The sequence below is a fragment of the Lutra lutra genome, chromosome 4 (assembly GCF_902655055.1).
Source record: "Lutra lutra chromosome 4, mLutLut1.2, whole genome shotgun sequence".
NCBI classification, from domain to species: Eukaryota; Metazoa; Chordata; class Mammalia; order Carnivora; family Mustelidae; genus Lutra; species Lutra lutra.
Window position 1 is genome coordinate 2,850,170 of NC_062281.1, and position 8,879 is coordinate 2,859,048.

At 60.9% G+C, this 8,879-nt stretch overlaps 1 long non-coding RNA gene across 3 annotated transcripts; it reads right to left on the reverse strand.

The window, feature by feature from the left end:
- LOC125099254 (uncharacterized) lies at window positions 1-8,317 on the reverse strand. Of its 3 annotated transcripts, none has more exons than XR_007127066.1 (3): window positions 8,195-8,317; window positions 1,288-5,878; window positions 1-1,104 (listed from the first exon to the last, which is right to left on the reverse strand). It is a non-coding gene; the product is annotated as an uncharacterized LOC125099254 (long non-coding RNA). The 3 variants fall into 3 exon arrangements; XR_007127067.1 differs by having other exon boundaries at window positions 1,288-2,570; window positions 3,307-8,316; XR_007127065.1 differs by having other exon boundaries at window positions 1,288-1,412; window positions 2,435-8,316.
- Between the last annotated feature and the right edge of the window lie 562 nt (window positions 8,318-8,879).

Consider the following 8,879-nt stretch of genomic DNA (forward strand, 5'->3'; position numbering starts at 1 on the left):
TTCTGCCCTAAAGTCAGTGTGAGAGGAGACCTCCTCAAAGGGAAGATGCTTCCTTCCTGGAAGAGGTGTCCCTGGACAGGGTTCTGAAGGATGAGTAAGAGTTTGCCAGGCGGCCCGGGATTCGCAGCTCTGTGGCAGTCATGAGTACGTTTGTTCAGTCATGTATTCGTTCAACAAACATTTATTACGTGACTCTGCTCTGACTTGTTGACCAGAATGTGGCCCCAGGGGCAGGACAGCACCCCATTTATCTCCGGCTGGGCCCCCTACTCCCCAGTAGCTCCGGCCCAGGCTCGGCTTGACTTTATGCCCCGCGAAGCCCGTGGCGCGAGGGCATTATCCAAGGGTGGACGTCGGGCTCGGGAGCGTTCAGGTGGGGTTGGCCTCCCAGGTTAGGGGAATAGGACTGCTCTGGGCTGGAAGCCCATGGGCTCAGGAGATGGTCCTCGTTCCAGATCCCGACACTGCTACTTTCCAGCTGAGTGACCCGGTGGCACTAAGTGGGGGTAACCGTGCCTGCAGGGCTGGGCAGCCCCTTGCTGGGCAGGAGGGCGACTCGGCTGCCCGCAGTAACCAGCACTGGCCAGCAGGGGTCTCCAGAGCGGCTTGAAACCTCCGGTACTGGCTACTGCGTCCACGGTCGGGAGGCCAGAGGGAAGGTCTGTCTGTCCACCTTGCCCTCTGCAGAAAGGCCCCCCGCAGAGCTCCAGGACACAGTGGGTGGCCTGGGCTGGGACACTGTGCACCAGGCCGGCCTGGGGATGGGCCCTGGGGATAGCGCTTGGTGGCACGGGTTTCTGCCTCCCACGGAGGTCACTGTCCATGGGCATGTCCCAGGGCCGCAGGTGATGGAAGCCTGGCCGTGGGGTTAGGGAGGCTACAGGGCTCTGCTGGTAAAGACCTCCAGGCCCAGGCACGTTTAACTCACGTGATCCTTCCTGCAGCCCGTGTCACACATGAGGAAAGCCAGCCACAGAGAGGTTTAGGAGCTTGCTGAGGTCACACAGCAGGTCCGTGCAGAGCTGGGACGACAATCCAGGTGGTGCGGTAACACCCACGCTCTGACCACCGTGCCCCGTGCCTGGTGGACGCGGCCCCAGCTTCCTGATCAGGTGGGGATGACGGAGAAGGACAACTTAACAGCGGAGAAGGACAACTTAACAGCGGAGAAGGAGAGGAAGGGAGTTCCTGTGGAGGCAACTGCATGAGCAGAGGCCCAGAGGCCCGGCCATTCAGAGGGGCGTCGGGGGAAGGAGGGCGCAGAAGGGAGCTGCTGTAGGGACTCACGAGGTCAGGTCTGTGCGTGGCACCTTCCCAGCGGCCGTGGCTGGGCAAGGACTAGGGGGCCGGGCAGGAGGCTGTCACAGGTTCTGGAGGCTCGGTGAGGCCTCTTGGTGACCAGAGATGGAATTCTGCAAAGGATGGTTTCTCAGGAAGCTCCAGGAGAGCCCCCTCCATGGCTGGCCATGCACCTGCCCCCTGAAACTGAAGTCAGGGCGTGGAAAGCCATCAGGACCCTGTCCGTCTGTCTGTCCTGCCTACTCCTCTTGGCCCCCTGGCTTGCCCCTCCCTCTCTCCTGCGCCTGTTCTCCACATGGCAGTAAATGTGGCCTCTTCAACTCCCAGGGCAGTATGAAGTCCCACAGAAGGAAGCCACAGGCCCCACATGGGGCAGATGCCCAGCCCAGATGGGCTCTGCTGTGGCCAGGGCCAGGGTTGTGCAAAAGGATGACAGGTCCCTGGGAGCCACGTGGATGGAGCCGGGAGTAGTGGCTCCGGAAGGAAGGACCGGACCTCTGGACCCAGCAGACCCCTGCCCTGGCCCGAGCTTGGAGATAACCAGTCTTAAAATCTAGCTTCTTCTAGCTCAGATAATCGTGAGGTGGTCCAGCCAGCCAGACAGGCCTCTCCCAGGCATGGTCCTACCAATGCGAGCTTGCTGGCCTCTCTAGTGTCTCTGCACTGCAGGGCTTGAAGGCATCAGGAAGTTTAGGTTCGAATCCCGGCTTGGTCACTCTAGTAGCTTAAAGATGGCCATGAGTTCTCTATATCCGATCCTTGAGTCAGGCCCCACAACTGCTTGACTAATGGAAGTGACGTCATGCTTATTTCTGGGCCTGGGTTTTTAGGGACAGGTGGGTTCTCGTCTCCTGGAGCACTTGCTCTAGGAACCAGGCTTCCCTACCATGAGGAAGCCCATGAGATAGGCTCCAGGCTGAGCCAGAGCCGACTTGGCCGTGGGGAGCGCGCTGTCCGAGAGGCAGGCCCCCATCCAGCTGCCCAGGCGGACACTGTGGAGCACAGACCAGCCTTCCCCGCGGAGTCCTGCCAAAATGCAGGCTTGGGAACAAAATAACATGATTGCGAAAGGTCTTAAGCCACTAAGTTTAGCACTGTCTTGTTACACAGCAAGAGATCACATGAAGTAACTTACCACCTGTGTGGCCCTGGGCAAGGGACCTAGGGTTTCTGGAAGCTGCTTTCTTGTCTGAGAAGGAGACGGTAAGTGCGTTGCTGGGTTTGGTGAAAATTGAACATCCTGAACGCTGCTCTCTGCCATATCCCAATTCCTGAAACGGGGCCGAGTCAGCAAGTCCCGCTTCACAGGCGAGGACTGCTGCGACGCTTGCCCAGGGTCACACACCGGCGAGCAGCACAACGAGGACTCACACCTAGGTTGGGGTTCCAGTGCAGCCCCAGAATTTCCAGACAAGTCACTGCTTCTGCAAAGCCCACGTCCCTAAGACAGACTTCTGGTCCTGCAGAGTTTGCGTCTTACCCCAGAAGCCTCCTTCTTCCTTTTCAAGAAAGCCCACCTCTCCAGGAATGGCTAAAGCAGTGCTCCCACCCTCAAGATGAAGGGCCCATGGGCCCAGCTTTCCTGACCAATGTCACATCCTACCCCATGGTGACTCTGCCCTCGCCCTGAGACCCGCTGGCTGGGGAGCACCCCACCCCTCGGGTCACGCTGCTGCGGGCAGTGGCCTCCAGCAGCGGATGTCGGCTCTGACTCAACGCTCAAGGCCTTTGGGGGTCTGAGTGCCCACCTGGCATTTGCACCTGTGTCAGCCGCAGCTCCCCACTTGCCCTTCCCTCCCAGAGCAGCTTGAGGACCCCAGGTATGAGCAGGACTCGGGAGGCTGGTGACAACATGGGGTTCAGGGTTCAGCAGGGTATCTGGGGCTGCAGGGGAGCCTCAGGGGGTGCTATGCCCTGGGCAGGGGTCTCCAGGGGGCCAGCGAAGCTGTGGAGAGGAGGGGCAGTGCTAGGAGCTGGATCCGTCAGGATCTCACATCCATTTCTCACCAAGTTCACGCAGGAAGTCCGATGGATGGTTTGCAGAACGCCGGATCAATTTTCTTTTCGAGGTTAAAAAAAAAACAACAAAACTCTGCAAAGAAGGCAGGGAGTTCGAAGCAAAGAATAAAAAACGGTGCTGTGTATTCTAAGCCATAGCTGGGAAGAGGGGGCCCCTCCCCCATACATTGTGACCCCAGGGAGGTCACTAGCCTGGAGGGATGGATAGGGACAAGGAGAGCAGAGTCCAGAAGCTGCAGTGAGGAGGTCTCCTTGCTGGGCCGAGGCCTGCTGTGACCCAGGACCATATGGTTTCTGAACCCTGAGCAGTTAGGACCAGACACCGTGAGCTGTAACGGGACTGTGCTCTGCCCCGTTGCTGAGGTGTGGTCACACGTGCAGCTGGTGGGGTCCAGGCAGGCAGCCGCAGGGCGACAGGGCACGTACTCAGGGGTTACCAGGAAAGGAGACACGGCCCTGGGCAGGGCAGTTCCGTTTCCAGCTCTGTCGCTTTCCTGCTGTGTGCCCTCGAGGAGGTCGCTCGCCCTCTCTGTGCTGAGGAGCCTCACCTGTACGATGGGCCGATGGGCCATGGCTGCTCCGCCCAGGAGTGTGGGGTGGCCTGTGAGCCCCACCACCCTGAGGGCCCCGCCTCACCATCCTGCCCGGGAGCCCTGCAGGGACTGGACGGGGGCCACCACCGACCGTGTCTCCTCTGCAGATGGCACCATCACCGTCCCTGCGGGACACAATTTTCGGGAAGGGCTTGGGCAAGGGGACTGTGGACGGGTGTGGGAGCAGAGCTGAGAGAGCCTCCGAGGGAGACGGCGTCCCGGAAACAGATGCCACCCGAGGGCCCCCGGGTGACCCCACCTCCCGCTGTGGACAGAGGGACACGTCGCATGTGTCGCCGGCCACGTGCTACTGCTCGGCGCTGCGCGGTCCGGCGACGAATGTCAGCGCAGGCTCCACACACCGAAGGCCCTTCTGGGTGGCCAAGGACACCCCCACCCCCCGCCGACATCTGCACCCTGCGCCTGCCGGCCTCCCCTGCCAGGTGCGAGCCTCGCGTGCGTCCGGCGGCGGTGGGAGCCGACGGGCTGGGCCGATGGCGGGGGGAATGCTCAGTAAATGTGGGTGGGGTGGGGGGCGGGTCCTTCTGGGGGGGGGGAAGCAGGGACGGCGCTCGTGCTCCTCCCCGGGCCCTTGTAACGAGCTACGGCCGTCTCCGTGGCCTGAAACAGCCCGTGGTCGTTCTCTCGCCGTTCCAGGGGCCCCAAGCCTGCACACAGGTGCCGTGACCAGATCTAAGGTGTTGGCAGGGTGACCGCTCCAGAGACTCTGGGGAGGGCCCATTCCCTGCCTCTTCGGGCGTCCGGAGCCGCCTCCCCGCCTCCTCGGGTGTGAGCCTTGCCTCTGCCCACGTCTGCTCCCACCTCGCTTCCCCCTCAGGACACACACGATGGCTTAGCGGCCCGTCCAGATGTCGCAGATTTACCCTCCATTTCAAGGTCCTTAGTTGAATTACACAGGCTACGTCTCTTTTGTAGACCAGGTAACATGCACGAGTTTCAGGGACAAGGACCCGGATACCCTTGGGGACCCAGAGCCAGCCTGCCACGGTGTGCAAATGGCTGTGGGGGCGCCGCGCCCTTGTCTGTGCTTGTCTTTATGATGGACCCAGCACTTCGCCCGGGAAGCCTGCACACGGCCGCAGAGGCCTTAACCCAACCCTCAGGCCACCACTACCAAGAGGTCAGAGTTGATTCAAAGTGGAAACTTAGGGGCCTTCCCCACAGCAGGCATTTGGAATCACTTAACTAATCTACACCATGAGAGAATTCGTTGGACAATGTTCCCCTCGTGTTTTCTTTACCGTATGAAATATTTAACACATTTTTTTAGCAGAGTCGCGTTGAGGAGAGCTCCTGCAAGGAGAATGAGCAAATCTGTGTCTTCGGGTCATTTGCCAGGACCTGTTCCACAGCAGGGTGGGGGCAGGGCCAGCAGACCCCTGGATTGAACCAGTCCTGATGCCAAATTACATCTCCTCTGCCCCACCCAGTGCCAGCCACTCTGGAGTGACCTGATGGTGACCTGATGGCCACTTTCCTGGGCCTGGGCTATATCCCACCTCCGTCCTCCCCACAGTTCTCCCCGGGTGGGACACCCTTGGGGGCAGCTCCACACCCAAGCAGTCATGCCCGTGTGGCCACCCCAACCACTGGGCCAGGGGAGAAGCCAGTGGATAAATGCAGCCCTACAGACAGTTCTGGGGTTCCTTCACAGGCTCCCCGGGAGCTGCCGTAGGACGGAACCCAGGTGCCCACAGCAGTAGCCAATGGGGTATCCTGTCCCTCAGTTCCTCCTCTCACCCTGCTCCCTGAGATCAGACCGCATGGGCCCTGCAGCGTGGCCACCCCTGAACGCTACTCCCGGTTCCTGGGCTCGGAGCCACCGTGCTGATCCACTTGAAATCAGAAGGAAGGAGGGCGGCAGCTTCCCGTTGGGAGCAGGGGCAGGTGGCGGGCCTCCCCGCCGGAGCACTGCTCGGGGTTGGCTTTCTCAGAACGAGGGGAGCCTGAAAGGAAAAGGCGTATCAAACATGCACATGCTAGCTGGCTACCACTGGGTGACAGTCCCCGACAGTGGACACTCCTGTCCTCCTACTGAGCCGGCTGGCTGCTTCCGGCCCCAGGTCTCTCTCACTGCTGCAGTCAAGGCAGCCGTGGGCCATCCTCTCTGAAGGCTTGAGCAGGTGGACGTGCCCTTGGCCCGGCTGTCCCCCTCCTGTGGCTGTCCTCAGCGTGTGGGCTTCTCCGTCCCCACGCCTGAGCATCCTAACCACGGTGCTGCCTTCCCCCAGAGCCATGATCTGGGGGGCAAGATGGAAGCCACGTGCCTATGGAGGCTGGGCGCCAGAAGTCACTCATTTCCACCCCAGCCGTGGATCCCAGGCTCAGCCTGCCCCTGATGGGAGGACACTTAAGGGTGTGAGTCCCAGGAAGCAGGGTCACTGGAGGTCCCCCTGGGAGGCTGGCTGCCACCAGCGGAACCTCTGTGACCCAGGTGTCCGAACCCAACAAAACAAGCCGATTTTTATGCAAATGTTACATTTCTACGTATAAACCCCAGAACTAAGTCACTGTGAGCTCCTTCCTTTACCTTCTGGTCTGTGTGCTTCTCGGTCCACACCTCTGGGCAAGGGGGGAAGAGCTTCCCGGACTGGCCTGGTGTCCCAGCCCCCTCTAGCATTGTGCCGGAGAAGGGTCCCTAGGAGCCCCCAGCACTCCCCCCAGTCTCCAGGCCCCGGGCTGGGGGAGACTGAGCAAAGGGGACTGACATTCAGGCCCAGAAGGTGACTCCCACCACCTGCCGCCCTCTGGGAGAGCGAGGGGCCATTCCTCCCCGGGAATACTCTCCTGCATGCTCCCGTGAGACAAAGAACCGATGTCTAGAAATCATTTCAAAGTCACATCCTTATTTTGAACCTTCATTAGTAAATGCCAACTACCATTATTTATGAGATGCTCGCGATTTGTTCTCTTTTCAAAAACACAGCGTTGGACAGGTGAACCCTTACACGTCCGTGCCCCAGCGGGAGTCGGATGGAGAGGGAGCAGCGGGGCGGTCTGCTCTCGGGCCTGTGCGGAGCTCCTCAGGGAGCCACGGTGGTACTGGGGTCACGGAGGTTCAGGCACGTGGTCAGTAAGGGGTGGGGTGCGGATCTCAAGCCCTAGACTTGCCCCCACACCCGCGGGGCTGCAGCTGCCCAGGAAAGCGGAGGATCTGCAAACAGTACTGACCCTGGATCCCAGTCCAGATGTTTGTGTGCCGTGGGGCCCCACGCCCCGGCCTCTGGCCCCCACGCCCGGCCCCTCCCCCATGCACTCTTGGGCCTTCCAGCTTGGCTCTGCCCCACACGCTGCGACCCGGTTTGTCCTTTCCAGACTCTAGCCCAGCTCAGTCCCTTGGCTGACCCGGCTGGTCCCCTCCAGATGGTGGAGTCTGGAGACAGCCTTTGGCCCCACTAGGGCCAGAGACCTGTGGTCTGGAAGCCCTCAGCACTGTTCCCAGGAGGTCCTGTCTGCTCACTGAGTACCTGCTTGTACAAGATGCACGCCGGGCCCGGTGACAAGGGAGGCCTTGCTCCTGCTCTCAGGGAAGTTACGGCAGCAGAGAGGATGGGCCAAAAACCAGCAAATGCCCGAATACATTGGACACGTTGCTCTAAGGGCCTTCTGGTAGGTCACTGATTCTGTGAGGGGGGCTGTGGGGGTGGGTGGGGGAAGGACTGAAGGAGGTGACATCAGGCTGAGATAGGAAGAACACCGAGGAGTCACTGAGGCACATAGCAAAGGGACCAGAGATCAGCATAGGAGATAGCAGTGCAAAGGCCCTGAGGTTGAAACCCCGGAGGACTGGGAGAGGCCAACCAACCTTCCTTGCCTGAGACTTGGGGCTGGTTTCCATGCATCAGATGAAGTTGTGCACATGGGAGCGATGCCCCCGGGGCCAGGCATCTATTTTTCTGCCAGGCATGAGCTCCCTACGGCCCAGACAGAGTGCCCGTGTGCTAGGAAAGTGCAGTTCGGAGGTGGGCACCGGAGTAGGCCCTGGGTCTGGGCTTCCACAGGCCATCCTTACCCTGGCCACCCCCTCCCTGCATAGAAGCAAAGGAGGGGGTCTTGCAGGACCCGCAAGCTCTGCCACCAACACACAGGACAGCTGTGAGCCTCAAGGCTGAACGGCAGACACAGCAGCAGGGGCGTGCTCCTATGACATTATCGCTGAAGGGGAACTGGGCTCTGGACCAGGGGAGGGCGTCTGTGCAGGAGGAGCTGGGTGTGGGGAGGGTGGGGATGCTTGCTTAGAAGCTGGGGTGCCCCCCACCTACCTCGATGAACCAGGCCCTGGAAGGGTCTGGAGGGCAGAAGCTGGACGCTTGAGGCCCCGCCGTGTGCTGGGCTGGGTCTCAGCCTGGTTCCATGCTCAGCTCACTGGGCTTCCATCCTGCTTCTGTCCTGGCCTCCTTCTCCAGTTTCCAAAGCTTCCAGGAAAGGGCAGGAGGAGGGAAGTGGTGGGATGGGCCGGGAACTGCCTGTTCTTCGAGTTCCACTGGGACAACCCAGAAACTGGGGCAGGGAGGCCCAGACAGAGAGGAAGAAGCAGGGAGGGGAGGGGAAGGGAGGGGAAGGGATGGGAAGGAAAGTGGGGGGAGAAGGAGAGGAGGAAGGGAGAGGAGGGTGGGAGGGGAGGGGAGAGGAGAGGGGGAGAAGGAGGGGTGAGAAGGGGAGGTGAGGGAGGAGAAGGAGGGGAGGAGGGGAGAGGAGAGGAGGGGAGGGGGGAGGGGACACCTGGCATCCTGGAAGGTGCTGTTTGCGCACTTGCTGGGTGGAGGGTCTGGCGTGAGTGCCTGCAAGGAGGGGTCAGCGTGGGTGTGTGTAGCCGAGTGTGTGAGCAGGTGCATGTAAGAAGAAGTGTGTGCTTGTGAGTGAGAGCAAGTGAGTGTCCTTGTAAGGGTCTGTGCAGGTCTGGGGGTGCCTGTGGTGACAGCCAACAGACCCCAGGAGGCCCAGGGA